This window comes from Diorhabda sublineata, chromosome 10 (assembly GCF_026230105.1).
Source record: "Diorhabda sublineata isolate icDioSubl1.1 chromosome 10, icDioSubl1.1, whole genome shotgun sequence".
Taxonomy (NCBI): Eukaryota; Metazoa; Arthropoda; class Insecta; order Coleoptera; family Chrysomelidae; genus Diorhabda; species Diorhabda sublineata.
The window spans coordinates 1,590,616-1,609,105 of NC_079483.1; positions in this window are offsets into that span (position 1 = coordinate 1,590,616).

Here is an 18,490-nt window from a genome sequence, read left to right on the forward strand (position 1 = left end):
TCATATATTTGAATGAGTTCGCATCTAACTTTATCAGATATCGTCGATTTACATTCATTGAAGCCCATTGAGGTCGATTGTCACTTTGTGTTTATTGAAAATTTTCAGTCTATCTTCCTCATTTGAAGTCGAATTTCAACATTTCTCATATATTTGAATGAGTTTGCATCTAACTTTGTCAGATATCGTCGATTTACATTCATTGAAGCCCATTGAAGTCGATTCTCACTTTGTGTTGATTGAAAATTTTCAAAGTCTATCTTCCTCATTTGAAGTCGAATTTCAACATTTCTCATATATTTGAATGAGTTTGCATCTAACTTTGTCAGATATCGTCGATTTACATTCATTGAAGCCCATTGAGGTCAACTGTCAATTTGTGTTGATTGAAAATTTTCAAAGTCTATCTTCCTCATTTGAAGTCGAATTTCAACATATCTCATATATTTGAATGAGTTCGCATCTAACTTTATCAGATATCGTCGATTTACATTCATTGAAGCCCATTGAGGTCGATTGTCACTTTGTGTTTATTGAAAATTTTCAAAGTCTGTCTTCCTCATTTGAAGTCGAATTTTAACATTTCTCATATATTTGAATGAGTTTGCATCTAACTTTGTCAGATATCGTCGATTTACATTCATTGAAGCCCATTGAAATCGATTCTCACTTTGTGTTGATTGAAAATTTTCAAAGTCTATCTTCCTCATTTGAAGTCGAATTTCAACATTTCTCATATATTTGAATGAGTTTGCATCTAACTTTGTCAGATATCGTCGATTTACATTCATTGAAGCCCATTGAAGTCGATTCTCACTTTGTGTTGATTGAAAATTTTCAAAGTCTATCTTCCTCATTTGAAGTCGAATTTCAACATTTCTCATATATTTGAATGAGTTTGCATCTATCTTTGTCAGATATCGTCGATTTACATTCATTGAAGCCCATTGAAGTCGATTCTCACTTTGTGTTGATTGAAAATTTTCAAAGTCTATCTTCCTCATTTGAAGTCGAATTTCAACATTTCTCATATATTTGAATAAGTTTGCATCTAACTTTGTCAGATATCGTCGATTTACATTCATTGAAGCCCATTGAGGTCGATTGTCACTTTGTGTTTATTGAAAATTTTCAAAGTCTATCTTCCTCATTTGAAGTCGAATTTTAACATTTCTCATATATTTGAATGAGTTTGCATCTAACTTTGTCAGATATCGTCGATTTACATTCATTGAAGCCCATTGAAGTCGATTCTCACTTTGTGTTGATTGAAAATTTTCAAAGTCTATCTTCCTCATTTGAAGTCGAATTTCAACATTTCTCATATATTTGAATGAGTTTGCATCTAACTTTATCAGATATCGTCGATTTACATTCATTGAAGCCCATTGAGGTCGATTGTCACTTTGTGTTTATTGAAAATTTTCAAAGTCTATCTTCCTCATTTGAAGTCGAATTTTAACATTTCTCATATATTTGAATGAGTTTGCATCTAACTTTGTCAGATATCGTCGATTTACATTCATTGAAGCCCATTGAAGTCGATTCTCACTTTGTGTTGATTCAAAATTTTCAAAGTCTATCTTCCTCATTTGAAGTCGAATTTCAACATTTCTCATATATTTGAATGAGTTTGCATCTAACTTTGTCAGATATCGTCGATTTACATTCATTGAAGCCCATTGAAGTCGATTCTCACTTTGTGTTGATTGAAAATTTTCAAAGTCTATCTTCCTCATTTGAAGTCGAATTTCAACATTTCTCATATATTTGAATGAGTTTGCATCTAACTTTGTCAGATATCGTCGATTTACATTCATTGAAGCCCATTGAAGTCGATTCTCACTTTGTGTTGATTGAAAATTTTCAAAGTCTATCTTCCTCATTTGAAGTCGAATTTTAACATTTCTCATATATTTGAATGAGTTTGCATCTAACTTTGTCAGATATCGTCGATTTACATTCATTGAAGCCCATTGAAGTCGATTCTCACTTTGTGTTGATTGAAAATTTTCAAAGTCTATCTTCCTCATTTGAAGTCGAATTTCAACATTTCTCATATAATTGAATGAGTTTGCATCTAACTTTGTCAGATATCGTCGATTTACATTCATTGAAGCCCATTGAAGTCGATTCTCACTTTGTGTTGATTGAAAATTTTCAAAGTCTATCTTCCTCATTTGAAGTCGAATTTCAACATTTCTCATATATTTGAATGAGTTTGCATCTAACTTTGTCAGATATCGTCGATTTACATTCATTGAAGCCCATTGAGGTCAACTGTCAATTTGTGTTGATTGAAAATTTTCAAAGTCTATCTTCCTAATTTGAAGTCGAATTTCAACATTTCTCATATATTCGAGTGAGTTTGCATCTAACTATGTCAGATATCGTCGATTAACATCCACTGAAGCCAATTGAGGTCGACTGTCACTTTGTGTTGATTGAAAATTTTCAAAGTCTATCTTCCTCATTTGAAGTCGAATTTCAACATATCTCATATATTTGAATGAGTTCGCATCTAACTTTATCAGATATCGTCGATTTACATTCATTGAAGCCCATTGAGGTCGATTGTCACTTTGTGTTTATTGAAAACTTTCAAAGTCTATCTTCCTCATTTGAAGTCGAATTTTAACATTCCTCATATATTTGAATGAGTTTGCATCTAACTTTGTCAGATATCGTCGATTTACATTCATTGAAGCCCATTGAAGTCGATTCTCACTTTGTGTTGATTGAAAATTTTCAAAGTCTATCTTCCTCATTTGAAGTCGAATTTCAACATTTCTCATATATTTGAATGAGTTTGCATCTAACTTTGTCAGATATCGTCGATTTACATTCATTGAAGCCCATTGAAGTCGATTCTCACTTTGTGTTGATTGAAAATTTTCAAAGTCTATCTTCCTCATTTGAAGTCGAATTTCAACATTTCTCATATATTTGAATGAGTTTGCATGTAACTTTGTCAGATATCGTCGATTTACATTCATTGAAGCCCATTGAAGTCGATTCTCACTTTGTGTTGATTGAAAATTTTCAAAGTCTATCTTCCTCATTTGAAGTCGAATTTCAACATTTCTCATATATTTGAATGAGTTTGCATCTAACTTTGTCAGATATCGTCGATTTACATTCATTGAAGCCTATTGAAGTCGATTCTCACTTTGTGTTGATTGAAAATTTTCAAAGTCTATCTTCCTCATTTGAAGTCGAATTTTAACATTTCTCATATATTTGAATGAGTTTGCATCTAACTTTGTCAGATATCGTCGATTTACATTCATTGAAGCCCATTGAAGTCGATTCTCACTTTGTGTTGATTGAAAATTTTCAAAGTCTATCTTCCTCATTTGAAGTCGAATTTCAACATTTCTCATATAATTGAATGAGTTTGCATATAACTTTGTCAGATATCGTCGATTTACATTCATTGAAGCCCATTGAAGTCGATTCTCACTTTGTGTTGATTGAAAATTTTCAAAGTCTATCTTCCTCATTTGAAGTCGAATTTCAACATTTCTTATATATTTGAGAGAGTTTGCATCTAACTTTGTCAGATATCGTCGATTAACTTCCATTCAAGCCCATTGAGGTCAACTGTCACTTTGTGTTGAATGAAAATTTTCAAAGTCTATCTTCCTAATTTGAAGTCGAATTGCAACATTTCTCATATATTTGAGTGAGTTTGCATCTAACTTTGTCAGATATACGCGATTAACATCCATTGAAGCCCATTGAGGTCAACTGTCACTTTGTGTTGATTGAAAATTTTCGAAGTCTATCTTCCTAATTTGAAGACGAATTTCAACATTTCTCATATATTTGAGTGAGTTTGCATCTAACTTTGTCAGATATACGCGATTAACATCCATTGAAGCCAATTGAGGTCGACTGTCACTTTGTGTTGATTGAAAATTTTCAAAGTCTATCTTCCTAATTTGAAGTCGAATTTCAACATTTCTCATATATTTGAATCAGTTTGCATCTAACTTTGTCAGATATCGTCGATTTACATTCATTGAAGCCCATTGAAGTCGATTCTCACTTTGTGTTGATTGAAAATTTTCAAAGTCTATCTTCCTCATTTGAAGTCGAATTTCAACATTTCTCATATATTTGAATGAGTTTGCATCTAACTTTGTCAGATATCGTCGATTTACATTCATTGAAGCCCATTGAGGTCAACTGTCAATTTGTGTTGATTGAAAATTTTCAAAGTCTATCTTCCTAATTTGAAGTCGAATTTCAACATTTCTCATATATTCGAGTGAGTTTGCATCTAACTATGTCAGATATCGTCGATTAACATCCACTGAAGCCAATTGAGGTCGACTGTCACTTTGTGTTGATTGAAAATTTTCAAAGTCTATCTTCCTCATTTGAAGTCGAATTTCAACATTTCTCATATATTTGAATGAGTTTGCATCTAACTTTGTCAGATATCGTCGATTTACATTCATTGAAGCCTATTGAAGTCGATTCTCACTTTGTGTTGATTGAAAATTTTCAAAGTCTATCTTCCTCATTTGAAGTCGAATTTTAACATTTCTCATATATTTGAATGAGTTTGCATCTAACTTTGTCAGATATCGTCGATTTACATTCATTGAAGCCCATTGAAGTCGATTCTCACTTTGTGTTGATTGAAAATTTTCAAAGTCTATCTTCCTCATTTGAAGTCGAATTTCAACATTTCTCATATAATTGAATGAGTTTGCATATAACTTTGTCAGATATCGTCGATTTACATTCATTGAAGCCCATTGAAGTCGATTCTCACTTTGTGTTGATTGAAAATTTTCAAAGTCTATCTTCCTCATTTGAAGTCGAATTTCAACATTTCTCATATATTTGAATGAGTTTGCATCTAACTTTGTCAGATATCGTCGATTTACATTCATTGAAGCCCATTGAAGTCGATTCTCACTTTGTGTTGATTGAAAATCTTCAAAGTCTATCTTCCTCATTTGAAAACGAATTTCAACATTTCTCATATATTTGAATGAGTTTGCATCTAACTTTGTCAGATATCGTCGATTTACATTCATTGAAGCCCATTGAGGTCAACTGTCAATTTGTGTTGATTGAAAATTTTCAAAGTCTATCTTCCTAATTTGAAGTCGAATTTCAACATTTCTCATATATTCGAGTGAGTTTGCATCTAACTATGTCAGATATCGTCGATTAACATCCACTGAAGCCAATTGAGGTCGACTGTCACTTTGTGTTGATTGAAAATTTTCAAAGTCTATCTTCCTCAGTTGAAGTCGAATTTCAACATTTCTCATATATTTGAATGAGTTTGCATCTAACTTTGTCAGATATCGTCGATTTACATTCATTGAAGCCCATTGAGGTCGACTGTCACTTTGTGTTGATTGAAAATTTTCAAAGTCTATCTTCCTAATTTGAAGTCAAATTTCAACATTTCTTATATATTTGAGAGAGTTTGCATCTAACTTTGTCAGATATCGTCGATTAACTTCCATTCAAGCCCATTGAGGTCAACTGTCACTTTGTGTTGAATGAAAATTTTCAAAGTCTATCTTCCTAATTTGAAGTCGAATTGCAACATTTCTCATATATTTGAGTGAGTTTGCATCTAACTTTGTCAGATATACGCGATTAACATCCATTGAAGCCCATTGAGGTCAACTGTCACTTTGTGTTGATTGAAAATTTTCGAAGTCTATCTTCCTAATTTGAAGACGAATTTCAACATTTCTCATATATTTGAGTGAGTTTGCATCTAACTTTGTCAGATATACGCGATTAACATCCATTGAAGCCCATTGAGGTCAACTGTCACTTTGTGTTGATTGAAAATTTTCAAAGTCTATCTTCCTAATTTGAAGTCGAATTTCAACATTTCTCATATATTTGAATCAGTTTGCATCTAACTTTGTCAGATATCGTCGATTTACATTCATTGAAGCCCATTGAAGTCGATTCTCACTTTGTGTTGATTGAAAATTTTCAAAGTCTATCTTCCTCATTTGAAGTCGAATTTCAACATTTCTCATATATTTGAATGAGTTTGCATCTAACTTTGTCAGATATCGTCGATTTACATTCATTGAAGCCCATTGAGGTCAACTGTCAATTTGTGTTGATTGAAAATTTTCAAAGTCTATCTTCCTAATTTGAAGTCGAATTTCAACATTTCTCATATATTCGAGTGAGTTTGCATCTAACTATGTCAGATATCGTCGATTAACATCCACTGAAGCCAATTGAGGTCGACTGTCACTTTGTGTTGATTGAAAATTTTCAAAGTCTATCTTCCTCATTTGAAGTCGAATTTCAACATTTCTCATATATTTGAATGAGTTTGCATCTAACTTTGTCAGATATCGTCGATTTACATTCATTGAAGCCTATTGAAGTCGATTCTCACTTTGTGTTGATTGAAAATTTTCAAAGTCTATCTTCCTCATTTGAAGTCGAATTTTAACATTTCTCATATATTTGAATGAGTTTGCATCTAACTTTGTCAGATATCGTCGATTTACATTCATTGAAGCCCATTGAAGTCGATTCTCACTTTGTGTTGATTGAAAATTTTCAAAGTCTATCTTCCTCATTTGAAGTCGAATTTCAACATTTCTCATATAATTGAATGAGTTTGCATATAACTTTGTCAGATATCGTCGATTTACATTCATTGAAGCCCATTGAAGTCGATTCTCACTTTGTGTTGATTGAAAATTTTCAAAGTCTATCTTCCTCATTTGAAGTCGAATTTCAACATTTCTCATATATTTGAATGAGTTTGCATCTAACTTTGTCAGATATCGTCGATTTACATTCATTGAAGCCCATTGAAGTCGATTCTCACTTTGTGTTGATTGAAAATCTTCAAAGTCTATCTTCCTCATTTGAAAACGAATTTCAACATTTCTCATATATTTGAATGAGTTTGCATCTAACTTTGTCAGATATCGTCGATTTACATTCATTGAAGCCCATTGAGGTCAACTGTCAATTTGTGTTGATTGAAAATTTTCAAAGTCTATCTTCCTAATTTGAAGTCGAATTTCAACATTTCTCATATATTCGAGTGAGTTTGCATCTAACTATGTCAGATATCGTCGATTAACATCCACTGAAGCCAATTGAGGTCGACTGTCACTTTGTGTTGATTGAAAATTTTCAAAGTCTATCTTCCTCAGTTGAAGTCGAATTTCAACATTTCTCATATATTTGAATGAGTTTGCATCTAACTTTGTCAGATATCGTCGATTTACATTCATTGAAGCCCATTGAGGTCGACTGTCACTTTGTGTTGATTGAAAATTTTCAAAGTCTATCTTCCTAATTTGAAGTCAAATTTCAACATTTCTTATATATTTGAGAGAGTTTGCATCTAACTTTGTCAGATATCGTCGATTAACTTCCATTCAAGCCCATTGAGGTCAACTGTCACTTTGTGTTGAATGAAAATTTTCAAAGTCTATCTTCCTAATTTGAAGTCGAATTGCAACATTTCTCATATATTTGAGTGAGTTTGCATCTAACTTTGTCAGATATACGCGATTAACATCCATTGAAGCCCATTGAGGTCAACTGTCACTTTGTGTTGATTGAAAATTTTCGAAGTCTATCTTCCTAATTTGAAGACGAATTTCAACATTTCTCATATATTTGAGTGAGTTTGCATCTAACTTTGTCAGATATACGCGATTAACATCCATTGAAGCCCATTGAGGTCAACTGTCACTTTGTGTTGATTGAAAATTTTCAAAGTCTATCTTCCTAATTTGAAGTCGAATTTCAACATTTCTCATATATTTGAATCAGTTTGCATCTAACTTTGTCAGATATCGTCGATTTACATTCATTGAAGCCCATTGAAGTCGATTCTCACTTTGTGTTGATTGAAAATTTTCAAAGTCTATCTTCCTCATTTGAAGTCGAATTTCAACATTTCTCATATATTTGAATGAGTTTGCATCTAACTTTGTCAGATATCGTCGATTTACATTCATTGAAGCCCATTGAGGTCAACTGTCAATTTGTGTTGATTGAAAATTTTCAAAGTCTATCTTCCTAATTTGAAGTCGAATTTCAACATTTCTCATATATTCGAGTGAGTTTGCATCTAACTATGTCAGATATCGTCGATTAACATCCACTGAAGCCAATTGAGGTCGACTGTCACTTTGTGTTGATTGAAAATTTTCAAAGTCTATCTTCCTCAGTTGAAGTCGAATTTCAACATTTCTCATATATTTGAATGAGTTTGCATCTAACTTTGTCAGATATCGTCGATTTACATTCATTGAAGCCCATTGAAGTCGATTCTCACTTTGTGTTTATTGAAAATTTTCAAAGTCTATCTTCCTCATTTGAAGTCGAATTTTAACATTTCTCATATATTTGAATGAGTTTGCATCTAACTTTGTCAGATATCGTCGATTAACATCCACTGAAGCCAATTGAGGTCGACTGTTACTTTGTGTTGATTGAAAATTTTCAAAGTCTATCTTCCTCAGTTGAAGTCGAATTTCAACATTTCTCATATATTTGAATGAGTTTGCATCTAACTTTGTCAGATATCGTCGATTTACATTCATTGAAGCCCATTGAAGTCGATTCTCACTTTGTGTTGATTGAAAATTTTCAAAGTCTATCTTCCTCATTTGAAGTCGAATTTCAACATATCTCATATATTCGAGTGAGTTTGCATCTAACTATGTCAGATATCGTCGATTAACATCCACTGAAGCCAATTGAGGTCGACTGTCACTTTGTGTTGATTGAAAATTTTCAAAGTCTATCTTCCTCATTTGAAGTCGAATTTCAACATATCTCATATATTTGAATGAGTTCGCATCTAACTTTATCAGATATCGTCGATTTACATTCATTGAAGCCCATTGAGGTCGATTGTCACTTTGTGTTTATTGAAAACTTTCAAAGTCTATCTTCCTCATTTGAAGTCGAATTTTAACATTTCTCATATATTTGAATGAGTTTGCATCTAACTTTGTCAGATATCGTCGATTTACATTCATTGAAGCCCATTGAAGTCGATTCTCACTTTGTGTTGATTGAAAATTTTCAAAGTCTATCTTCCTCATTTGAAGTCGAATTTCAACATTTCTCATATATTTGAATGAGTTTGCATCTAACTTTGTCAGATATCGTCGATTTACATTCATTGAAGCCCATTGAAGTCGATTCTCACTTTGTGTTGATTGAAAATTTTCAAAGTCTATCTTCCTCATTTGAAGTCGAATTTCAACATTTCTCATATATTTGAATGAGTTTGCATGTAACTTTGTCAGATATCGTCGATTTACATTCATTGAAGCCCATTGAAGTCGATTCTCACTTTGTGTTGATTGAAAATTTTCAAAGTCTATCTTCCTCATTTGAAGTCGAATTTCAACATTTCTCATATATTTGAATGAGTTTGCATCTAACTTTGTCAGATATCGTCGATTTACATTCATTGAAGCCTATTGAAGTCGATTCTCACTTTGTGTTGATTGAAAATTTTCAAAGTCTATCTTCCTCATTTGAAGTCGAATTTTAACATTTCTCATATATTTGAATGAGTTTGCATCTAACTTTGTCAGATATCGTCGATTTACATTCATTGAAGCCCATTGAAGTCGATTCTCACTTTGTGTTGATTGAAAATTTTCAAAGTCTATCTTCCTCATTTGAAGTCGAATTTCAACATTTCTCATATAATTGAATGAGTTTGCATATAACTTTGTCAGATATCGTCGATTTACATTCATTGAAGCCCATTGAAGTCGATTCTCACTTTGTGTTGATTGAAAATTTTCAAAGTCTATCTTCCTCATTTGAAGTCGAATTTCAACATTTCTCATATATTTGAATGAGTTTGCATCTAACTTTGTCAGATATCGTCGATTTACATTCATTGAAGCCCATTGAAGTCGATTCTCACTTTGTGTTGATTGAAAATCTTCAAAGTCTATCTTCCTCATTTGAAGTCGAATTTCAACATTTCTCATATATTTGAATGAGTTTGCATCTAACTTTGTCAGATATCGTCGATTTACATTCATTGAAGCCCATTGAGGTCAACTGTCAATTTGTGTTGATTGAAAATTTTCAAAGTCTATCTTCCTAATTTGAAGTCGAATTTCAACATTTCTCATATATTCGAGTGAGTTTGCATCTAACTATGTCAGATATCGTCGATTAACATCCACTGAAGCCAATTGAGGTCGACTGTCACTTTGTGTTGATTGAAAATTTTCAAAGTCTATCTTCCTCAGTTGAAGTCGAATTTCAACATTTCTCATATATTTGAATGAGTTTGCATCTAACTTTGTCAGATATCGTCGATTTACATTCATTGAAGCCCATTGAGGTCGACTGTCACTTTGTGTTGATTGAAAATTTTCAAAGTCTATCTTCCTAATTTGAAGTCAAATTTCAACATTTCTTATATATTTGAGAGAGTTTGCATCTAACTTTGTCAGATATCGTCGATTAACTTCCATTCAAGCCCATTGAGGTCAACTGTCACTTTGTGTTGAATGAAAATTTTCAAAGTCTATCTTCCTAATTTGAAGTCGAATTGCAACATTTCTCATATATTTGAGTGAGTTTGCATCTAACTTTGTCAGATATACGCGATTAACATCCATTGAAGCCCATTGAGGTCAACTGTCACTTTGTGTTGATTGAAAATTTTCGAAGTCTATCTTCCTAATTTGAAGACGAATTTCAACATTTCTCATATATTTGAGTGAGTTTGCATCTAACTTTGTCAGATATACGCGATTAACATCCATTGAAGCCCATTGAGGTCAACTGTCACTTTGTGTTGATTGAAAATTTTCAAAGTCTATCTTCCTAATTTGAAGTCGAATTTCAACATTTCTCATATATTTGAATCAGTTTGCATCTAACTTTGTCAGATATCGTCGATTTACATTCATTGAAGCCCATTGAAGTCGATTCTCACTTTGTGTTGATTGAAAATTTTCAAAGTCTATCTTCCTCATTTGAAGTCGAATTTCAACATTTCTCATATATTTGAATGAGTTTGCATCTAACTTTGTCAGATATCGTCGATTTACATTCATTGAAGCCCATTGAGGTCAACTGTCAATTTGTGTTGATTGAAAATTTTCAAAGTCTATCTTCCTAATTTGAAGTCGAATTTCAACATTTCTCATATATTCGAGTGAGTTTGCATCTAACTATGTCAGATATCGTCGATTAACATCCACTGAAGCCAATTGAGGTCGACTGTCACTTTGTGTTGATTGAAAATTTTCAAAGTCTATCTTCCTCAGTTGAAGTCGAATTTCAACATTTCTCATATATTTGAATGAGTTTGCATCTAACTTTGTCAGATATCGTCGATTTACATTCATTGAAGCCCATTGAAGTCGATTCTCACTTTGTGTTTATTGAAAATTTTCAAAGTCTATCTTCCTCATTTGAAGTCGAATTTTAACATTTCTCATATATTTGAATGAGTTTGCATCTAACTTTGTCAGATATCGTCGATTTACATTCATTGAAGCCCATTGAAGTCGATTCTCACTTTGTGTTGATTGAAAATTTTCAAAGTCTATCTTCCTCATTTGAAGTCGAATTTCAACATTTCTCATATATTTGAATGAGTTTGCATCTAACTTTGTCAGATATCGTCGATTTACATTCATTGAAGCCCATTGAAGTCGATTCTCACTTTGTGTTGATTGAAAATTTTCAAAGTCTATCTTCCTCATTTGAAGTCGAATTTCAACATATCTCATATATTTGAATGAGTTTGCATCTAACTTTGTCAGATATCGTCGATTTACATTCATTGAAGCCCATTAGTCGATTTTCACTTTGTGTTGATTGAAAATTTTCAAAGTCTATCTGCCTCATTTGAAGTCGAATTTCAACTTTTCTCATATATTTGAGTGATTTTGCATCTAACTTTGTCAGATATCGTCGATTAACTTCCACTGAAGCCCTTTGAGGTCAACTGTCACTTTGTGTTGATTGAAAATTTTCAAAGTGTATCTTGCTAATTTGAAGTCGAATTTCAACATTTCTCATATATTCGAGTGAGTTTGCATCTAACTTTGTCAGATATACGCGATTAACATCCATTGAAGCCCATTGAGGTCGACTGTCACTTTGTGTTGATTGAAAATTTTCAAAGTCTATCTTCCTAATTTGAAGTCGAATTCCATTGACATTGAGGTCAACTGTCACTTTGTCTTAATTGAAAATTTTCGAAGTCTATCTTCCTAATTTGAAGTCAAATTTCAACATTTCTTATATATTTGAGAGAGTTTGCATCTAACTTTGTCAGATATCGTCGATTAACTTCCATTCAAGCCCATTGAGGTCAACTGTCACTTTGTGTTGAATGAAAATTTTCAAAGTCTATCTTCCTAATTTGAAGTCGAATTTCAACATTTCTCATATATTTGAATGAGTTTGCATCTAACTTTGTCAGATATCGTCGATTTACATTCATTGAAGCCCATTGAAGTCGATTCTCACTTTGTGTTGATTGAAAATTTTCAAAGTCTATCTTCCTCATTTGAAGTCGAATTTCAACATATCTCATATATTTGAATGAGTTTGCATCTAACTTTGTCAGATATCGTCGATTTACATTCATAGAAGCCCATTGAAGTCGATTCTCACTTTGTGTTGATTGAAAATTTTCAAAGTCTATCTTCCTCATTTGAAGTCGAATTTCAACTTTTCTCATATATTTGAGTGATTTTGCATCTAACTTTGTCAGATATCGTCGATTAACTTCCACTGAAGCCCTTTGAGGTCAACTGTCACTTTGTGTTGATTGAAAATTTTCAAAGTGTATCTTCCTAATTTGAAGTCGAATTTCAACATTTCTCATATATTCGAGTGAGTTTGCATCTAACTTTGTCAGATATACGCGATTAACATCCATTGAAGCCCATTGAGGTCGACTGTCACTTTGTGTTGATTGAAAATTTTCGAAGTCTATCTTCCGAATTTGAAGTCAAATATCAACATTTCTTATATATTTGAGAGAGTTTGCATCTAACTTTGTCAGATATCGTCGATTAACTTCCATTGAAGCCCATTGAGGTCAACTGTCACTTTGTGTTGAATGAAAATTTTCAAAGTCTATCTTCCTAATTTGAAGTCGAATTTCAACATTTCTCATATATTTGAGTGAGTTTGCATCTAACTTTGTCAGATATACGCGATTAACATCCATTGAAGCCCATTGAGGTCAACTGTCAATTTGTGTTGATTGAAAATTTTCAAAGTCTATCTTCCTAATTTGAAGTCGAATTTCAACATTTCTCATATATTCGAGTGAGTTTGCATCTAACTTTGTCAGATATACGCGATTAACATCCATTGAAGCCCATTGAGGTCAACTGTCACTTTGTGTTGATTGAAAATTTTCGAAATCTATCTTCCTAATTTGAAGACGAATTTCAACATTTCTCATATATTTGAGTGAGTTTGCATCTAACTTTGTCAGATATACGCGATTAACATCCATTGAAGCCCATTGAGGTCAACTGTCACTTTGTGTTGATTGAAAATTTTCAAAGTCTATCTTCCTAATTTGAAGTCGAATTTCAACATTTCTCATATATTTGAATGAGTTTGTATCTAACTTTGTCAGATATCGTCGATTTACATTCATTGAAGCCCATTGAAGTCGATTCTCACTTTGTGTTGATTGAAAATTTTCAAAGTCTATCTTCCTCATTTGAAGTCGAATTTCAACATTCCTCATATATTTGAATGAGTTTGCATCTAACTTTGTCAGATATCGTCGATTTACATTCATTGAAGCCCATTGAAGTCGATTCTCACTTTGTGTTGATTGAAAATTTTCAAAGTCTATCTTCCTCATTTGAAGTCGAATTTCAACTTTTCTCATATATTTGAGTGATTTTGCATCTAACTTTGTCAGATATCGTCGATTAACTTCCACTGAAGCCCTTTGAGGTCAACTGTCACTTTGTGTTGATTGAAAATTTTCAAAGTCTATCTTCCTCATTTGAAGTCGAATTTCAACATATCTCATATATTTGAATGAGTTTGCATCTAACTTTGTCAGATATCGTCGATTTACATTCATTGAAGCCCATTAGTCGATTTTCACTTTGTGTTGATTGAAAATTTTCAAAGTCTATCTGCCTCATTTGAAGTCGAATTTCAACTTTTCTCATATATTTGAGTGATTTTGCATCTAACTTTGTCAGATATCGTCGATTAACTTCCACTGAAGCCCTTTGAGGTCAACTGTCACTTTGTGTTGATTGAAAATTTTCAAAGTGTATCTTGCTAATTTGAAGTCGAATTTCAACATTTCTCATATATTCGAGTGAGTTTGCATCTAACTTTGTCAGATATACGCGATTAACATCCATTGAAGCCCATTGAGGTCGACTGTCACTTTGTGTTGATTGAAAATTTTCAAAGTCTATCTTCCTAATTTGAAGTCGAATTCCATTGACATTGAGGTCAACTGTCACTTTGTCTTAATTGAAAATTTTCGAAGTCTATCTTCCTAATTTGAAGTCAAATTTCAACATTTCTTATATATTTGAGAGAGTTTGCATCTAACTTTGTCAGATATCGTCGATTAACTTCCATTCAAGCCCATTGAGGTCAACTGTCACTTTGTGTTGAATGAAAATTTTCAAAGTCTATCTTCCTAATTTGAAGTCGAATTTCAACATTTCTCATATATTTGAATGAGTTTGCATCTAACTTTGTCAGATATCGTCGATTTACATTCATTGAAGCCCATTGAAGTCGATTCTCACTTTGTGTTGATTGAAAATTTTCAAAGTCTATCTTCCTCATTTGAAGTCGAATTTCAACATATCTCATATATTTGAATGAGTTTGCATCTAACTTTGTCAGATATCGTCGATTTACATTCATAGAAGCCCATTGAAGTCGATTCTCACTTTGTGTTGATTGAAAATTTTCAAAGTCTATCTTCCTCATTTGAAGTCGAATTTCAACTTTTCTCATATATTTGAGTGATTTTGCATCTAACTTTGTCAGATATCGTCGATTAACTTCCACTGAAGCCCTTTGAGGTCAACTGTCACTTTGTGTTGATTGAAAATTTTCAAAGTGTATCTTCCTAATTTGAAGTCGAATTTCAACATTTCTCATATATTCGAGTGAGTTTGCATCTAACTTTGTCAGATATACGCGATTAACATCCATTGAAGCCCATTGAGGTCGACTGTCACTTTGTGTTGATTGAAAATTTTCGAAGTCTATCTTCCGAATTTGAAGTCAAATATCAACATTTCTTATATATTTGAGAGAGTTTGCATCTAACTTTGTCAGATATCGTCGATTAACTTCCATTGAAGCCCATTGAGGTCAACTGTCACTTTGTGTTGAATGAAAATTTTCAAAGTCTATCTTCCTAATTTGAAGTCGAATTTCAACATTTCTCATATATTTGAGTGAGTTTGCATCTAACTTTGTCAGATATACGCGATTAACATCCATTGAAGCCCATTGAGGTCAACTGTCAATTTGTGTTGATTGAAAATTTTCAAAGTCTATCTTCCTAATTTGAAGTCGAATTTCAACATTTCTCATATATTCGAGTGAGTTTGCATCTAACTTTGTCAGATATACGCGATTAACATCCATTGAAGCCCATTGAGGTCAACTGTCACTTTGTGTTGATTGAAAATTTTCGAAATCTATCTTCCTAATTTGAAGACGAATTTCAACATTTCTCATATATTTGAGTGAGTTTGCATCTAACTTTGTCAGATATACGCGATTAACATCCATTGAAGCCCATTGAGGTCAACTGTCACTTTGTGTTGATTGAAAATTTTCAAAGTCTATCTTCCTAATTTGAAGTCGAATTTCAACATTTCTCATATATTTGAATGAGTTTGTATCTAACTTTGTCAGATATCGTCGATTTACATTCATTGAAGCCCATTGAAGTCGATTCTCACTTTGTGTTGATTGAAAATTTTCAAAGTCTATCTTCCTCATTTGAAGTCGAATTTCAACATTCCTCATATATTTGAATGAGTTTGCATCTAACTTTGTCAGATATCGTCGATTTACATTCATTGAAGCCCATTGAAGTCGATTCTCACTTTGTGTTGATTGAAAATTTTCAAAGTCTATCTTCCTCATTTGAAGTCGAATTTCAACTTTTCTCATATATTTGAGTGATTTTGCATCTAACTTTGTCAGATATCGTCGATTAACTTCCACTGAAGCCCTTTGAGGTCAACTGTCACTTTGTGTTGATTGAAAATTTTCAAAGTGTATCTTCCTAATTTGAAGTCGAATTTCAACATTTCTCATATATTCGAGTGAGTTTGCATCTAACTTTGTCAGATATACGCGATTAACATCCATTGAAGCCCATTGAGGTCGACTGTCACTTTGTGTTGATTGAAAATTTTCAAAGTCTATCTTCCTAATTTGAAGTCGAATTTCATTGACATTGAGGTCAACTGTCACTTTGTCTTAATTGAAAATTTTCGAAGTCTATCTTCCTAATTTGAAGTCAAATTTCAACATTTCTTATATATTTGAGAGAGTTTGCATCTAACTTTGTCAGATATCGTCGATTAACTTCCATTCAAGCCCATTGAGGTCAACTGTCACTTTGTGTTGAATGAAAATTTTCAAAGTCTATCTTCCTAATTTGAAGTCGAATTTCAACATTTCTCATATATTTGAGTGAGTTTGCATCTAACTTTGTCAGATATACGCGATTAACATCCATTGAAGCCCATTGAGGTCAACTGTCACTTTGTGTTGATTGAAAATTTTCGAAGTCTATCTTCCTAATTTGAAGACGAATTTCAACATTTCTCATATATTTGAGTGAGTTTGCATCTAACTTTGTCAGATATACGCGATTAACATCCATTGAAGCCCATTGAGGTCAACTTTCACTTTGTGTTGATTGAAAATTTTCAAAGTCTATCTTCCTAATTTGAAGTCGTATTTCAACATTTCTCATATATTTGAATGAGTTTGCATCTAACTTTGTCAGATATCGTCGATTTACATTCATTGAAGCCCATTGAAGTCGATTCTCACTTTGTGTTGATTGAAAATTTTCAAAGTCTATCTTCCTCATTTGAAGTCGAATTTCAACATTTCTCATATATTTGAATGAGTTTGCATCTAACTTTGTCAGATATCGTCGATTTACATTCATTGAAGCCCATTGAAGTCGATTCTCACTTTGTGTTGATTGAAAATTTTCAAAGTCTATCTTCCTCATTTGAAGTCGAATTTCAACATATCTCATATATTTGAATGAGTTTGCATCTAACTTTGTCTGATATCGTCGATTTACATTCATAGAAGCCCATTGAAGTCGATTCTCACTTTGTGTTGATTGAAAATTTTCAAAGTCTATCTTCCTCATTTGAAGTCGAATTCCAACTTTTCTCATATATTTGAGTGATTTTGCATCTAACTTTGTCAGATATCGTCGATTAACTTCCACTGAAGCCCTTTGAGGTCAACTGTCACTTTGTGTTGATTGAAAATTTTCAAAGTGTATCTTCCTAATTTGAAGTCGAATTTCAACATTTCTCATATATTCGAGTGAGTTTGCATCTAACTTTGTCAGACATACGCGATTAACATCCATTGAAGCCCATTGAGGTCGACTGTCACTTTGTGTTGATTGAAAATTTTCGAAGTCTATCTTCCTAATTTGAAGTCAAATATCAACATTTCTTATATATTTGAGAGAGTTTGCATCTAACTTTGTCAGATATCGTCGATTAACTTCCATTGAAGCTCATTGAGGTCAACTGTCACTTTGTGTTGAATGAAAATTTTCAAAGTCTATCTTCCTAATTTGAAGTCGAATTTCAACATTTCTCATATATTTGAGTGAGTTTGCATCTAACTTTGTCAGATATACGCGATTAACATCCATTGAAGCCCATTGAAGTCGATTCTCACTTTGTGTTGATTGAAAATTTTCAAAGTCTACCTTCCTAATTTGAAGTCGAATTTCAACATTTCTCATATATTCGAGTGAGTTTGCATCTAACTTTGTCAGATATACGCGATTAACATCCATTGAAGCCCATTGAGGTCGACTGTCACTTTGTGTTGATTGAAAATTTTCAAAGTCTATCTTCCTAATTTGGAGTCGAATTTCAAACATCTCTTATATATTTGGGAGAGTTTGCATCTAACTATGTCAGATATCGTCGATTAACATCCACTGAAGCCAATTGAGGTCGACTGTCACTTTGTGTTGATTGAAAATTTTCAAAGTCTATCTTCCTAATTTGAAGTCGAATTTCAACATTTCTCATATATTCGAGTGAGTTTGCATCTAACTTTGTCAGATATACGCGATTAACATCCATTGAAGCCCATTGAGGTCGACTGTCACTTTGTGTTGATTGAAAATTTTCAAAGTCTATCTTCCTAATTTGAAGTCGAATTTCAACATTTCTCATATATTTGAGTGAGTTTGCATCTAACT